We start from the raw sequence: 17,388 nt of genomic DNA, 5'->3' as shown, positions 1-17,388 counted from the left end.
ATCTGCGCCTCCTGGGAAGGAGAGAGGTGCTCTGCGTACAAGCCCGAGATGGATAAATACCTACATGATGAGATAGACGGGGGATGCAGACGAGGCATGTGGCCTCAGACATTCGCTTCCAATTCCATATTACATGGCAAGAGGCAATTCTTGTGTAGCTCAGGAGCAGCCAGTCCCGATTACTAGAAGTTGAAGTGTGGCTTAAGGGATGATTAATGACAGTGTCGGGAGAAAAACAAAGCACAAGGAGAGTTATCTCTAATCCACCTGCTTGCAGGGGCTCTAGTAGGGGGATGAAAATGGCCCCGGTGAGCCCCGATGATAAAAAAAAAAAAATCAAACTAGAAAGGTGCAAAGCTGTAGATACGTATTAATCTGATATCTAAAAACTGGGTCTTAGCTTGAATAAAGCATTAGGGCATGAATGGAGCCCCTTAGGTGATAGATACCAGGCCATAGTGGACTTCACATTGTCTGTGTTTTTTAAATCAGACAGAACTGTTCCCTTCAGTATTGCCTCTGACATTAATAGGTTGGTATTTGAAAAGTCACAGTTCACTAGATGAGCGGGCTTGTGAGTGCAAGCTCATTAAACAAACCCCCTTGTCTTGGTGTCCTGAAAAAGACTGGGCGGCGCCACACCGCCACCGTGTGGTCCGGCTGCTCCAGTGCACCCCACCCCGGAGAGGTCTCAAATTCAATCACACCCTCCAAACACATACATCCCGGTAGAACATAATTATGAGATCGATGGTGTACTTCATAAGCAAGCACGTTCATGAGCCACTTTTGCCTAAGACAACGCACCGGAGTTCCACAGTGTATTTTTCAATACCATACCAGGCCTTAGCCTGGCCCTTCCTATAGACTTGCTCTAGTTTCAGGACCCAAGTGACACGGGATCAGCAGACACCGACCCCTCATCTATGGAAAGGGGGGGGTGAAAGGCTTCTTCCACTGGCTGGGTTTCCTTGCAAGTGGTAACTAACGTCTCGGCTTTAACAAAGCAAACTTGAAGCTTTTGGCGAGCCTTTTAACTGTGGTAGAGAAAACAGACACATGTGGGCTCTCTTCTAAAACAAAAGAATGTGTGCTGCTCATGTCTCCAAACACATGGTAGAGAATGCTAGGGACCTTCGTGACATGAAGTTTCACCTCGGGCCACTCTGCCAACTGGCCCTGCGGTAGCCCTTCTGCTAAGCACGGGATTCTACACACCCACCTGCCTCGGGAAGTTCCACTCGAGATGCGGGCACGCCTGTGAGAGGCCACGCTGATACCTGGGGACCCCTGCCTGGTGTGTGGATCTGTACACCGATTTACACTTGGCTTTGGGGAAACCGCGTCTGCTCTGGCCCCCAGTGCTAAATGTCTTTTGCATACTCGCTCCTTTAATCTAACCAGCAACAAGTTAAATGTGAATTCATAGTTCATGCAAGATTTTTAATATTGAAAGTCTAATGAAGATTTAGCGTCCCGTTTTTTTTCTAACAAGGCTGACATTACTGTCGAAAGAAAGCAAATACATTATTTTAATTAATATCCATTCATAGGGACTCCTGATTTATATATTAAACAGAGAGAAAGTGTCTTGTCACACACGACGACTCCGTGTTCACCCGTCATTTACTCGCACCCATTTTCCCCCTTCCTCCACGGACGACGCACGACGGAAGCTGCCGTGGAGAAGCCTGCGTCTCATGGCCCCTAGCGCTGGGCTGTGATCACCTCTCATCTCACTTCCTCCTGTCAGGCTTCTGGGCCCTTCTGGCCAACCGGCTTCTCCCTACCTGACATCTTCTACTGGCAAATAAGCAGCTTCTATTGTCTTAAGCTTAATGCTTCTGAGTAAGGCACAGCCTTCCAATAATCACAGAGAGCCCAACAATAAGTGTGCGAGGAAGGCATAATGTTAGGCCAAAGGAGGTAATTAATAATAGCAGCTTAATGCAGCTGGGAACAGGAGCTGCCCTGTGAAGCAAACATCCTCGGTTACACAGCTAAGTACAGAATTAGCAAGATGGGTACAGGCCACGGATGGAGAGACCACCTCCCCCACACACCCCCACACACCCCCACGTGTCCTGATACAAGAGGCAGTGAAGAAAATTCCAGAAATTCTAGGACTATCAACGAATATTTTCATTAACTAGGTTCTGCAGGTTTGGTGTCCTCCTCCCCTTCTGTTCCTCCGGTGGCAGGAAAGTGTCTTGAGGCCAATCGCGATTTCCTTGTGTAAAATCTCTGCCCCAGATTAAATAATCTTCTCAGCCAGTCCCCTTGGGCCCCCCAGTCACCCCACCTGGCCACCCCATCTATCCCCTGGGCTCATGTCCAGTGGAGCAGCCTGCGCTGCGGATGAAAACGTTTTTGGTCTGAGCTCTGCTGCTGCTTCCCTTCCCCCAGAAACACCCCCAAATTAAAGACAAGCCCCGTATCCTGTGGGTGGGCCGGGGGAGGGGGTGGCGCCACGGGACCTAATGTAGGCATGGTTTCAAGTCAAAGAAAGGATTTCATTTCTCGTTAATTGTTGGGCTGTGGCACAAGCCAGCAATTATTCTGTCCCCCAGTACTTCAAAAAGAGGAGGTGGGGAGGAACCGTAGCCTTAAAGTTTCACGCCTGAATCACTTCCACCAGGAAGGCTGGACACAGTCCGGGGAGAACACAGCCCCAAGCCTCCAGTCCCAGGGTCCACCCCGGGCCCACTTGTAGAGTAAAAAAGAAATCATTTGCCAAGAATAAGACAATCGGTTCCATGAGAGAGAACCTGACCTTCAATGCCAGGCAAATTCCTCTCCGGCCTAATCCAGGCCCTTTGTTCAATGGAAAGGCAGGCCTGTCCTCCCGGGCTGGGAGAGGCCCGGGTGGAAGGGGGCCGGTGAGATGCTGCCCGAGAGCCCACCCTCTCAGGGCAGGAGTGAGAGTCGCATCTGTGCGCTATGTCCCTGGCATGATTATTTATCTGGCATTACAGAGCGGCAGGAACCCAAGGAGTTGCTTTGTAGTTCCTCTGGTGCCTCGCGTGTTTGCAGCCACTCTGTAAATAACTTGTGTCACCGCTCTCTGTCCCATTTCCAGATGGGAGATAAGACGTTATTTCTGCTTCAGTGCAAAATCTTAACAGCTGATGTAAGGAGGTGTTCAGATTCCTATCTAAATTACATGCCAGGCATTCCGCATTAGCACTGTTTGGCGGGTTATTTATCTACAGCCTGAATATATTTCCAGGATATCAAATGATGACTTATAAGCTATCTCCTGTGATGTGATATGCAAGCCTAGAGCAATGTAAGAAAAATTTTAAAACCATCTCCACAGAAGGCCTTATTTAGCCTAGAAAAACGGATTTGACATTGTTCTATTTGCCCTAATTAGCACAAATCCTAGCCATATTTGTTTATAACACTATGTTAGTGACTAAATAAAACAGTTATGAAGCTGCCTACAAGACCACTGGGTATGCAAGGAAAACTGCACAATCATTACTACTCAGCAGAGGGCAAACACATTGCATTTTATTGCTAATTTGGACTGAATCCCTGTAATTTGGTGCTTAAGGACTGCACACGGGTTATGAGCATACAGTTGTTGAATAAATGTACCATGGTACGTCTTTAGCATCTGTGAGTGGTTTAATTGAATAATAGTCTCCTTTCTGTAGAGCCTAACAAAATACATGTGTACCTGGAGATAAGGATAAGGGATACTATTTAGAAAAGAATTTGCTTGTGCCATCTAAAATTCCCTTAAGCGACGAGACTCTGGAAAGAATGGCACTAAAAGTTAAAAATTACACACCGGTGGAAAATGGTTTTTTTTTCCACGTGGCTTCATCTTCTCTTTATGAGAAGAGGTTTGCTTTCTCCCCAAGTGCCTGGTAGTTGGGGCCATAATGTTGTGTTATTCCATTTGTTTGTGTTTTTAAGACTGAGAAGAGATATTTCCGTGTTATAAATTATTTATAAACACAAGAACAAAAGGAGGCTGTCAGGGTTACTGCTACTTTAAGAAAATTTAAAAAAAAAAAAAGAAAGAAAAGATGAATTTGTGAAGAATCTAATTTGATCAAGAGGACAGAGAGGCAACTGCTAATTATAAACATCCATTTGTGGACAGAGACCTGCACAGAGAGAAAGAGAAGGATACATTTACATCTGTCTGTCACCCCAAGAAATCTCCCCGAATCCTCCCCATCGCGCCTGGAGTATCTTGGAGACAGGTGGAGGTGTTTTACACAGCAGCAGGCCGTGGGAGAGATGCACGGAAGTTTAGAGCTGGACATTGAAAATCCACTTCACGTCCCCTCGAACTCCTTCTTCTCAAACACAAAATAATCTAACCACCGCGGTTCAAAGGCACGGATTGGACCTTGTGACGGAGCTGATGCAGAGAACGGCAAGTTTTGAAAACGCCCCTACTGACGCAGCATCAAGCCCCAACCACACCAGCAGTGAGCACAGCAGAGAGACGACGCGCAACGAGTGAATGTCCAGGAGGGGAAAAGAACGTGTGTGATGGGAGCGGGTTGTGCTGCTGGTGGTGTGAGACACTGAGCCTACCTCTTGCCTTCTGGACCTGGCTTTCATCAGCGGGCAGGAATGGAGAGGGGGCAGATTTGAAAACACACCATCCTGAGCTGCCGCTGGGGAAAAAGGATAAATATACATAAATGTCTATTCTATACACATATATAATATATAACTACGTATAGAGGAAGCAATCCTCCCCGCCTGGATGCAGCTGGCTAAACAACAGGAGAAAAGTCCTTCTCTCTCCAACGTGAGTTTAAGTCTATGAATCCCTGAAAGGGGTCACAGCCCCAACTCTGCCCTTGTCATCTTCTCGTCGGTAGCAAGGTCATCTATACTTGGGAGGTTTCAAACTGGGAAAATGTAGGGCGCTATTTTTATCTGTCACCCTCCACAACCCAGGCCTTGGGCTGCTCGATCTCTGCTATTCATAGACCCGACAGTTTTTTAGCCTGGATATCGGATGCCTTGTCCATTGTGTGATCATTCCCAGTGGGTCTGAATTAGCTGGACAAGGGATAGGAAGAGAGTTTTCCTCAATTCTCTGACTTCGTGACGTAGTTTTAAGCCAGGCAAAAGGAAGGGATTGTTTGATCCTTTTTGAAATGTGGGAGACATCACTCAGTCGGTAACTTTATGCCCTGTAGACATTCTACAAAGAACATTTTTGTACAAAGATCATACTACCTATAGTCCAACATACATGTTTTTCCTTTCACCATTAGTTTTTCTCCTCAAATTTTTCTCAGTTAATAAAGCTACCTTGGCCAGGCACCAGTGGCTTATTCCTGTAACCCTAGCTTCTCAGGAGGCTCAGATCTGAGGATCACATTTCAAAGCCAGCCTGGGCACGAAAATCTGAGAGACTCTTATCTCCAATTAACCACCAAAAACCAGGAAGGGGGTTTGTGGGGCTGTGGCTCAAGGGATAAGGTGGTAGCCTTGAGCTGAAGAGCTCAGAGACTATGCCCAGGCCCAGAGTTCAAGCCCCATGACCGACCAAAAAAAAAAAAAAAAAAAAAAGCTACCTTACAATTTTTTTTAACTCATTTAAGAAGTTTGGGAATGATGGATATTTTAAAACTTGGGGATGAGTATCCAGTCCTATGACTTCAAAGAATTTTTCTTTTGCTAGTATCAATGGCTGATATCTATAATCCTAGCTCCTCAGGAGGCTGAGATCTAAGGATCCTGTTTCAAAGCCAGCCCAGGCAGGAAAGCCTATGAGACTCTTATCAAAAAGCCACCAAAAAGCCACCAAAAAGCTAGAAATGGAGGTATGGTTCAAGTGGTAGAGCACTAGCTTTGAGCTAGTACCTAAGCTCAAGCCCCAGGACTACACACACACACACACACACACACACACACACACACACACACACACACACACATGTTTGTTTTTAGTATTCAGTGCAGAAAATGCTGGCTGATCATGGGGGGGCAAAAAAAAGAACAAATTAAATAAACAGAACTTTGTTCTACATGTATACTCCCCCGAAAGTAGGGCAAACAAGGAGAGACACACCAGATAAATATTTGATGTTCACCTGCAAGGTTGGTTTTTACCAAATTGTTTCCAAACATTTTATAATAATCTATGAAATGGTTTCTTTTGTGATTTTCCTTGTGGTCAGGAATCACTGTTGACCTTAGCCTGTCCCAGGGAAGTCAAATGCTTTCCACAGAGGCCCATGCCGTGGAAAGGAGCTGTGGATTTAATGGGGTCACCTAGGAAAACTGTGATAGATGAGTCTGTTTTTAATAGCAACTTTGTTAGAAAGGTACAAAGAGGTCAACCTGTAAATCACTCTAACGTAAACTTTCAAAGGCTGTTTCTCTTTCTTCCCCCAAATACTTCTCATTTACTATCTGGAGTGTGTAGGATGTACAGAAATTCCAGAGGCTTTTCCAACATGATTCACCAGATGTGGAGGTAAGCCTGGGGTGTCCAGGCCTGCTAAGGAAGAGGCACCACCATCCAAGCCTGCAAACCAAGGCCCAGGAAGAAGGAGGCGGGGAGAGGGAGAAGGGGAGGAAGAGGCACTGTGGGGGGAGGGGGGGACAGAGCGGGAAAGGCTGCCCGCTGTCCACAGGAGGGCACCCCAGGGGCAAGTCTCAGGAAGCATGAGGCTGGGAAGTGGACAGCCCGCATGCCCTGCTGAGGAACGGGGGGCCCCAGCACATGGCTTCCTCTTTTGAACCCCGGCCTCTCCACCTCTGAAACAAAGGCTTTCTGGAGGCCAGGGGTTGCGTTCTAAGGGTGAAAGCACAGGCTAGAATAGGGTGGTATCTGCCTCGACTGCCGGGTCTTAAGGTCTGTCCAGCCCCACCCTGAGGGGTGTCCACAGAGCCCTTCCACCCAGCTCCAGGGCACTGCCTGTCTAGACTAACCAAGAGCACAGAGATGTCCCAATTTCTCACAACACCGGATGGTGTCAAACTTACGTCGACTGTGGCTAGTGTGGGTGAAGATGCACACGTTACCATGAGGTTTGTCTCACTGTACCCCACGGTCAGCGCCAGCAATGGGAAGAAACGGAAACGACATGCTCTGACACGCTGCAACAAAATGCACACACGATGTGGAGACTCCCTTCCAAGTGCTCCCTCTCGCGCGCATGGAATGGAAGCCTACTGTGAGTTTCTAAGCACAGCCCCAGTGTGTGCTACTGCACTGACACGCTTAGCAGTGACAGCTCATTTACTCCCAAGGCATTCTTTCAGAACCCTGGTTTCTTCTCTTACAGATGTGAGGCATTTCCCTGATCGTATACATAAAAATGTTTTAGAAATTGCTTAAATGCTCTAGGTGCGCTGTTAGTAAGACTCCTACTGGAAAATGTTAGTCAACAAAATGTCAAGTCATAAACTGGATTATCTTTGAAGGACTGCCTAATTTTTAGCCCCTTCATTTATTCAACTAATATTGACCGGGGTACGTATTTGAGACAGAGGCTATGCTTGGTACTGATTCTAGGGAGGAGGAAAATACCCCTGCCCTTCCAAAGCCTTACACTGATGCCCCCCTCCAAAATGAATCCTGCTGTAAAACTCAGAATGAGAGCGCTTCTACTTTTGTACAGAAAGATGAGGCTCTTGGATCTCCCCAGTGATCAGTCCACTTCACGCCAAGGCTAAAGCTACCCAGCCTCACCCACATGCAGGCCCTGTTTTTAAAGGATTAATGGAAATTCTTATGGAGTCCTTGATCTAACCCCAAGAGACTCCTAGCTTATCCTGGCCTCTAGGCAGGATTGCCCTTAAAGGCAAAACAAAAATAAGGCTAATCCTTTCAGCGGTGCCAAGTTGGTCAGTAGTGTTTACACAAGTTCTACAACCCCATCTTCAGGATGGGATGTTCCCAGCTAATGGCCCCATTCACGGGACTTTATGAGCTGTCTTAGTCCTGCAGGCCTCAGCACAACCCCACAGTCACGGCTGAGAAACCGAGGGAAGACGGAGGGAAGCCTCCCACGATCAAATGTCCAAACATACCACAACAGAGCGGAATCTGGACATTTTAAGAGGGAACATAAATAATAACCTTTCTCTTTTTTTCTGTTTTATTCTTGGGCTATGGGGACAGCAGCTCCTCTTGCCATAAAAATCATATTCTACAAACACACAAGAATAAGACTATGACTCCACTATGTGGAAAACTTGATTAACTATACATCTTTAATTCGTAAAGACCAAAATCAAAACACCTCTTCCGAGGTCCAATCCATATTTAAGCAGCTCTCTTCTTAAGGGAGCAGGGAAACGCCTCAACCAATCTGCTCTGAAGCAGCCGTAAACCAGCATCAGAGAGTTCCGAGCGCCCTCTTTTGGCCAAGAGAGAGATCTGCAAGCCCCTCCTATTGTGAGCGGAGCCCTCGAGAAAAAGAATGTGTTTACAACAAAGCCCAAACCTCCACAATAACTAGACAAATGGAAGTTGCCTCTAGTCAAAGCACTTCCGCTCTCAGAAATCCTCATTAAATGAGTTTCATTATCTATCTCTCCACCCTGGCTGGTAAGCAGGGCTCATTCTTAACCCTATGGAGCTGAACACTGGATTTTAATATCAATTCATCAGTTTGTTCAGGACTCTCCATCTCTAGCAGTTACTGTCCTCTCTCTGTTTGGCATTTATTTCATCCTGCCCTCTGCTATGGCCGGCTTCCTGCTAAATGGCTTGTCAGTGTCTAGAGGACCTGAGCTGCACTGTCTTTCGTGTCCCTGGAGTGATACGTGCAGAGGGGCTCTGCGTGGCTGAAGGCCACGGGATTTGTGAGAACTCACTGAGAACAGATCTTGGCTTGAATAATGGTCGGAATCCATTTTCTCTTTTCAATCCAATCTGTTCTGTTTATCTGGTATACTTTTCAGTAGCCTTCCTTGTCTGCCTCTTGGAAGGTGTAAAATAAAAATCTAGAGGCTGGGAGTTTGGCCTAGCAGTAGAGTGCTTGCCTGGCATGCACAAAGACCCAGGTTCAGTTCCTCATACAGAAGTGGTGCTGTGGCTCAAGTAGTACAACACTAGCCTTGAGAAAGCCCAAGGACAGCATTCAGACCCTGAGTACAAGCTCCAGGGCTGGAAAATAATTAATTAATTAATTAATTTAAAAATAAATAAAAATCTACTGGGGTGGTATATGGTTTTCCAAGGAAAAGGTTTAGTCTCCTTTCTAGATCTCTACCTGTAAAAAGCCTACAGAATGTATATTCTAATTACTTCTGACTCTTCCTTCTGCCTTGTCAAAGCAGGTACATAGCTGGTTCTTCTCAGGAAATACATTCAAAAGCTACTGAGACCACATCAAGCCTTCCAGGGTCATGGAAGGTGCTACCTCTGAGCGATGCCCTTGAGTGACCTACGGTATGGAGGCATCAGACTACTCAGCTGAATGCTTTCTGAAACTGCTCGAGACCAGCTTTGCCTTTCTGGGGACTACTACTGCTTGGTATAGTGGGGGAGTATTCCAAAGTCTTCTTGTCAAATGACAGTAAAAAAAAAACTCAAATAGACACATACCTCTGGCATTTTATCGCATCTTTACTGAAGGAGAGTTTCTACAATTCTAAAGAACATACTGGAATATGCAGCCTTAAATCATACAGCACAATACCAGCACATAATAGCAGCCTAGACAACCAAATTAAATTTTATGGGCAGTTCTCCCAAAAGAGGGCTGAAGATTTACTGGGAATAGTAGGATCAGATAGGGCCATTCTTTGCCGTGAATTGGCATTTACTGAACACCTGTCAAATCCTGGACACCTTGCTAAGGTGTCTGAAAAAGAGACTGGCACGGCAATGGAAGATGCCAAAGAATGTGGTTGCTCGGCAGAACTTCCACTCACACCACTGAGGAGCTGGCATTTATAGAAAGCAGCTGGAACAGGAGCCAAATGAGAGACATTGCAGTACAGGTGGACAGAAATAAGGCTCTGTCAGGAAGGTAAGAGCACGTGGCAAGTCAATATCTGAAAACAAGGTGAATGGATATCTCGGTAATATGTGTTGAAATGAGGTATGAGATGGTACACAAACCACGCTGTGTCTCTGGCCCAAGTAGGCTTTATAAATCAGGAAATCTAACAATGAGTCAAAAACAAAGCATCAGTGGAGAAAGATAAGGTAGTCAGTGAAGAGAATAATACCTTTTGCCAGAGATAATACATTTATTTGAAACTGAAATCTTAAAGCTTCTAAAATGTTGTCTCATTTATATTTCAAGAACTTATGAGTAAATCCCAGTTTTACACATTGATCCAATTTAACAAGGCAACAGAATTAGAGATTGTAAATGTTATATAAATTTACTTTTTCAAACACCAGTGGATAAAAGAATGATGTATGCACATAAACATATAATTGTAAATAGAATTCCTACCATGCTTAAACATTCACAACCTTTTCTGTGCCATGGAGTCTAAAGAGATGCACGGGTCCCTTCAAAATTTCTATTTTTAAATGCATATCATACCACACAGGGAATCACAAAAGAACCAATTATATTTCAATGGACTGAAACATGTTTAACATAACACTAATAGTATACATGGGAGAAAAATGTGGATAGTGATGTCCAAGAAGAAACGTACTCATGACCTCATGTATGTAACTGCAACCCCTTGAACCCCACTGACAAGAAAATTAAGGTTTAAAAAACCTGACAGTGTAGTAATATACAAGCTCCTAAAAGTTCTTAAATTTCTAGTGGTGAGTCAGCGAAAATAATTTTTGAAGCTATGATGAGCATAAATGACATGTAAGCTATAAAAACTTGTAATTTCTATTGTTGATGAATTCACTGGAACTGTTGCCTTATTCCCAATCGAAAGAAGTGTTAGACTTCAGTGAGGGATTAATGAAAAAACATCAGATTCCTTCCATCTATAAACTCTCATTTCTCAAAAAATTTCCTGATATAGCTTTATAGTGCAGACGGGCAGGTCTTCTGTAGTCTGAGCAGTAACAATATATATTTGTTTTGCAGTGAAATGTGTCTACATCTCCCTCCTGGGCGACTACTGCAACTTACATAAATCTTTCCATTGCTGATCTTCGCAGAAGTACTGCTTAATGCATTTTAAGATTATTCACACAATCGTCAGGGGCAATTAGTAATAAGCTGAATTGTGTTTAGACCTCATGATGTAGAGACAAATAGGAGAGACTTGGGTGATAATGGGGTTTAAAGACAGATCAACCTCATCTGGGTATTTTCGTGGAACGGGAAAGGCCTAAATTCTATGTTGATTATGAAGTCATCTAGCAACTTCAGATACAGAGATGCCCCTTAAGCAGCTATTGCTTCCCGGTGTTGTGCCGGGCGGGACTTGGCAGTGGACAGTAAGGACTACACTGTAGCCTTTGCACCACCGGCAGCTCTGCTGGATGAAGACAGAGTGTGGAAGCACATGTCAGGTAGAATAGGGGAAAGCACTGCTCAAGAGAGCAGCTTGACAAAGGGAGAGGGGTCAAGTAGTATCGTGTTTGTGATGATAAGAAGTGCAATAAGCCAGGCACCAGAGTAATCCTAGCTACTCAGGAGGCGGAAATCTAAGGACTGCGGTTCAAAGCCAGCCTGGGCACTAAAGGCTGGAGATTCTTATCCCCAATTAACCACTAGAAAACCAGAAGTGGCTCTGTGGCTCAAGTGGTAGAGCACTATCTTTGACCTAAAGAGCCCAGGGACAGTGTCCAGGCCCAAAGTTCAAGCCTCGTGAGCCCCCCCCCCCCAAAAAAAAAACAGTGAGAGGAAAATGGAAGTAGAGCTGTGGCTCAAGTGGCAGAGCACTAACTTTTAGCCAAGAACCTCAGGGTCAGCACCCAGGCTCTGAGTTCAAGCCTCCAGAATGGTGCAAAAAAAGAGAGAGAAAGAATTTAAGAAAAGAATTAAGAGACTTTGGAACAATGAATATAATTCTCATTCTAAAAAGGAGCTTCATTATCTTTTATACTATTCATTTCAAAACTTATCTATAAATTTACTCATACTTATGATCATATAGTATCATATCATACAGTATCAAGAAAACAAGAAGTCACATATATTGTGAATATTCTTATTAAGTAATAGTGAAATTTTATTGAGGTTTTTAGTCAGTATTTGCTAGTGGAATATGAAAACAATACTTCTATTTTGTACCTTTCCCAAGCCCAACTTTTCACTAGTCACTTTACCTGCATTTTTCCTCATCATTTTTATCTACTTGACTGTACAAATTCATATTGTTTTAAATCATATATTTTTTAAAAATGGGCTGGGAGTGTGACCTCGTGATAGAGTGCTTGCCTAGCACGCACAAAGCCCTGGGTTCGCTTCCTGGTACCATATACACAGAAAAAAACGTAAGAGGTGCTGTGGCTCTAGTGTCCTTGAGAAAGCTCAAGGGCAGAGTCAGGCCTTGAGCTCAAGCCCCAGGACTGGCAAACGCACAGTGGTGTGCACTTGTGGTGTAATTCTCCCACAAAGAAGGAAGAGGCAGGAGGATTCCACGTGCTAGCCTGGTTGTAGGGCAAGACCGTCTCAAACACAACAACAGTAATTAGCTAACTCCAGTGGGTGTGGATGTACAGCCTCCACCCAGCGCCCTGCCTCTTCTCGAACCCTTACCCAGGGCCTCGAAACAGGAACATTGGGCCCAAAGCAGTGTGCTCGTGTGAGCCTGGGACTTTGTGCTGGTGTAGTCCAGTAAGATGTGGGTCATTAGACCAAGTGATGGACATGGTACAATGAGGGATTTATGGATTGGAAAACGGACATATCCATTTTTTTCTAGTCTCAACGAACTTCTTAAAAAACACTTAGTCTATAATAAAATCATAAAGCTGTCTTTAAAATCCATCTGTATCAGGATGTTTTCAGTACAGTCACCTAAGAGGGAAGCTTCACGTAAAACAGACATGCATCATCTGGAGTTTGGAGAACACAGGACCCAGTGTTTGACTCCAGGGTGGAAAGAGTTCAAATGTGCAAAGCCTGCAGGAGCCTGCCTCGGAGGGCAGGAAGAGTGCAGGGACCAAAAGAGCCAAGGGTTTCCTTTGCTTGAGAACAGGTGCCAAAGAGAGTGGTAGGGTTAATCTGCAATCAAAAGGCATGCTCGTATCTCCAACACCTAGGGTAAGGTGACTTACACAGAGAAGCAGAGCGTACATCTCCAGTTGCAGGGACAGCTCACAAACAAATTGTTCCGATGGAAGTAAAATAGTGGATTAGACCAAGGATCCTCAAGCATTTTGGTTCCAAGACCACTTCACCTCTCCAACCCGCAATGGCCTTTTCACGTGCATCTGCTAATATTTACCATTTGTACAATTTCTCCTATGACATACAGCATTGAGATTCAAAAATGGCCAATACATGTTTCATGACTCATGTGGAAATACCAAGTTTCAATACCAAAAGAGCTGAATAAATTTATGCTCAAAAAAATGTAACCATTTTATGTCACTCTATATAATTCAAAAACATGATTTTTAACACCATGATGGAATGTCAGTTCCACTGATCACTCAAAAGTCGTTATATATTTCTAACCACACCTAATGAATAATTCCTAAGCCACATGTACATATTATTGTATAAATTATTATTTCTTACAACTAAATATACATTCTTTGTGAGACACATCTTAGAATCACTTGGCTACCTACACATATTTTGATGACCATATATCATACACAGTCTTTTAGATCAAAATGTTTGAGCATGGGTTCTGCTAGTTAAATAAATCAAACAGATACAAATAGTATACTGTCGATTCAAGCCAACATTGAGAGCCTCTCGTTTAAATATATATGTATATGAACTACAACAGATGTAGATCAGTAATATCAAATATTCTAGAGTCAACCTCTCAAATACTCTAAAAGTCGCCAGCTAGACACCCTTGCTTTCCTCCTTCTGAACATGAATATGAGCAGAAATATGTTCACTGTATTAAGTCCACCGTGTAGCGATAGCCCAATGATCTTAATATGGGAAGGAGAAGCTCAGCTCTTGCTACTTGGAAAATGCCCAAAAATCTGTACTGCAAAAAGGTTGAAATGTCAAATGGTATTGCTTCCTACAAAACTGAATTAGAATGTGACCTCAAATGTTAATGCATTCAGATCTTTCCTCTGCCCTTAGAAGGTCAAATATTCACAACAGTCATAAAATGTGCACTGCCCTATCCTTCTAGGCTGCAGTAACAAATTATAAAATTAAAGAAGAGGGGGCCGGGAGTATGGCCTAGTGGGAGAGTGCTTGCCTAGCATGCACGAAGACCCGGGTTCGATTCCTCGGTACCACATACATAGAAAAAAGCTGGAAGTGGTGCTGTGGGTCAAGGGTAGAACTCTAGCCTTGAGGAAAAAAAAGTCCAAGGACAGTGCTCAGGCCCTGAGTTCAAGCCCCACAACTGGAAAAAAAAATTAAAGAAGAGGAAATCCATGGAAGGAAAGTTACAATCTAAGAAAAAGGAAGACTTCAGAAAACGCAGCTAAACAGAGAAATGTGTTCTTGACACATTAATACTGGTAGTTGCACCATAGCTCATAATTTATACTGTTATTCTGTGTCTCTAGCTGTTTTAGTCCTTACACCATCTGTGTTTACTGACTCATATTTTCTACAAAAGAGCTGAGAGATTACAGGAGGTTAAATAATTCGTCATATATGAATGACACCACAAAAAAAAAAACTAAAAACTCAGGTCTCTTCAGAAAACTCTTCCAACTCTTTGGGAAGGAATGTGGTCATGTTTCTTAAGCAAACTTTCCTATGGATACTTCCTGCAATAAAAAAACGCTAATCCCAGACCAAATAAGTACAAAACCTATTTTTAAATGCTAACTACACATGTGTAAATCAGAAAATCTTAATTCGCTCATGACATCAGTAAGTTTCATACCAATACTGGGTGAGGGGGTACGTCCGAGATGTTGCTTTTCATTAACAACTGTTTAAACCCACAAGTTTCACAGTAGAACCAATTTAGGAAAGAGTCCTCAAATGTAAGATCAATCTTTTCCTTTTTTTCTTTTTTCTGGTGTCAGTCCTAGGGTTTGAAATCAGGGCCTAGTTGCTATCCCTCAGCTTTTTTGCTCAAGGCTACCCACAGCTCCACCTCAGGCTTTTTTAGTAGTTAGTTGGAGAAAAGAGTCTCTTGCACTTCCATGCCCAGGCTGACTGAACCATGAGCTGTGATCCTCATATTTCAACCTCCTGAGTAGCTAGGATTACAGATGTGAGCCACTGGCGCCTGGCTACAAGATCCATCTTAAAACTATTTGCTCCTGGTATTATCCGTAGAGCAAGTCAAATAGCATGTGGTATCTATGAAAATCAACCATACAGACATGAATATATAGTCACTGCTGGTAGCACATTAAATTAAAGGCTCTAGCATTTCACATAAGTCATTTGACAAAGAATGGAGTAATAACCGACAAAAAGGCAACACTTTGCCTAACGCTGGTGAAGACATAGTCAAAGTCTCATTTTAAGTCACACCTGTGACTCTTTGTCACCAATAAAAAAAAATATTTTTAGCTCATGATCTTCCGTAGAGGGTAAAGGAAAAATAGTCCTCGGAGCAGCAAGACAGGAGGGATGCCCTTTCCCTTCCCATAGAAGTAAATACCCCAACGAAGACGGAGCAGAACAGAGGCAACAGGGATGCAGATGCTTTGGCAAGAAGGCTGGACCTGAACATTGGTTTCCGGCATTTTTATAGCAGGAATGTTTATCTTATTGGAAGCAGAGCCTAATTGAATAAAAAGAGTTTGGAAAACAGTGAGCCATCAATTAGGCAGCACAGGGTAAAGCCCAGGGTTCCGTCATCGACGATGCTTGGGGACCATACTTATTGATTCTGTCTGGGGGCCTCTGGAAGGAACAAGCGCGCTGAACGCCTCGGCTGTCCTGGAAACCTACCTGGAGCATCTGGAAGCAGCTCCCCTGTGCACTGCCTCCATTCAAATCACCCCATAATGCCTCTGGCACCGTGAGCTGTGAACTTGGCGGGCTCTGAGAGATATCAGATGTTTTCCTCCTGCTTGCTGAACCTCTCTCCGACAAATTTTGCATTGTTTTTTGTGTCAGTTTTATCGTGGAACATCGTGTTGCCATCTGGGAAGAAAAACAACAGGGTAGAGGACCAGCTGTTGAATGGTAATGGCCAAGTAAACATTGGCAGGCACCCGCCATTAGGTAAGATAAGAGGGATGGGCAGCGCCAGCACCAGCAATCGCTCGGCCCTGGAACATCTTTCACTGTCCCCTCTCTCTATCTCCATTCAAACTCAGGGCAGTGTTTCATCGGGAGGTGGAAGCTCCTGATGAAAAGTCAGGTGCCAGGCCTCCCTTCTCCGTCCTGCAGGGACAAGACAGAGAGACATTGCCTGGGAGGACAAGAGCTTTCTGAAGCCACGACAAGTTTCCATTGCCTTTAACAGATTCTCCGGAGAGAGAAAATCCCAACTGTCACCACGCTTCTCCACTACTTTGGTGGCCTCTGCTTTGCTCATATTCATTCTGTTGCTCTGATTTTTATGTGTATTTGTAACTGTACCAAAGAATGGATTTTCATTACATTTTCAGCCATGGACAGCCTGTATTTTGATCACTTTCACACCCCATTTTCCCATCTTGTCCCTTTCTCCTCACTGGTCTCCCTCTCCCACTGCCTTGTTTCCTTTTAATCTAGATTCCACATTCAAGAAAAAAAACATGATGATTTGTCTTTCCCATCTGCCCTAGTTCACCTAAAGAGTTAATCTCCAGTTCCATCCTTCTTCCTACAAATGACATAATTTCATTCTTCTGTATGACTAAATAAAACTCCATTGGGATATAAACATCACATTTTTTAATTCATTCGTCTGTCAATGGGAGCCCAAGCTGATTTCATGATTTGGCTACTGTGACTGTGCTGCAGTGGGTATGAGAGAGAGCTTGGTGTGTCCGTGCCCTTTGGCTGCATGTGCCAGCATGACGCAGCAGGATCCTATGGTAGTTTTATTTTCAGCACTTGATCTGTCCTGGTTTCCACAGTGGCTGCCCTAATTCACATGCCCAGCAACAAGTCTGTTGTTTTTCTTTATTATTACTATCATGACTGCAGTAAACTGGATCTTGATGACTTTTTGACTTCCATTCCTTTCTGCCTAATGGCACTGGACATTTTTCCAAGTATTAGCTATTTTACCTCTTGTGAGAAGTGTGTATTCAGTTCACTTTGTCATTTTTTTCTTTTTCATGTACTTTTTATTATTATTATAAAGGTGAGATACCAAGGGGTTGCAGTTACATAAGTTTCTTAATTTTAGATCGTCTACTCAAAGAATTCTATCTATGAGATAGATTATATTTATCCCATT

The 17,388-nt window shown here is 43.9% G+C and overlaps 1 long non-coding RNA gene across 3 annotated transcripts in view; it reads right to left on the bottom strand.

Annotated features, from left to right (window-relative positions):
* Positions 1-4,560: 4,560 nt before the first annotated feature.
* The window catches only part of LOC150046665 (uncharacterized), an 82,816-nt gene continuing 69,988 nt past the window's right edge, over positions 4,561-17,388 (bottom strand). For all 3 annotated transcript variants that reach the window (XR_016532626.1, XR_016532628.1, XR_016532627.1), the window contains 2 exons: positions 15,945-16,139; positions 4,561-4,643 (listed from right to left, as the gene is read on the bottom strand). This is a non-coding gene — a long non-coding RNA (uncharacterized LOC150046665). The remainder of the gene's footprint in view (positions 4,644-15,944; positions 16,140-17,388) is intronic.

Source organism: Megascapheus bottae, chromosome 25 (assembly GCF_031878675.1).
Source record: "Megascapheus bottae isolate mThoBot1 chromosome 25, mThoBot2.hap1, whole genome shotgun sequence".
In the NCBI taxonomy this organism is placed as follows: Eukaryota; Metazoa; Chordata; class Mammalia; order Rodentia; family Geomyidae; genus Megascapheus; species Megascapheus bottae.
Note: the sequence above shows the minus strand (reverse complement) of the source record. Positions and strands in the feature narration are given on the sequence as shown.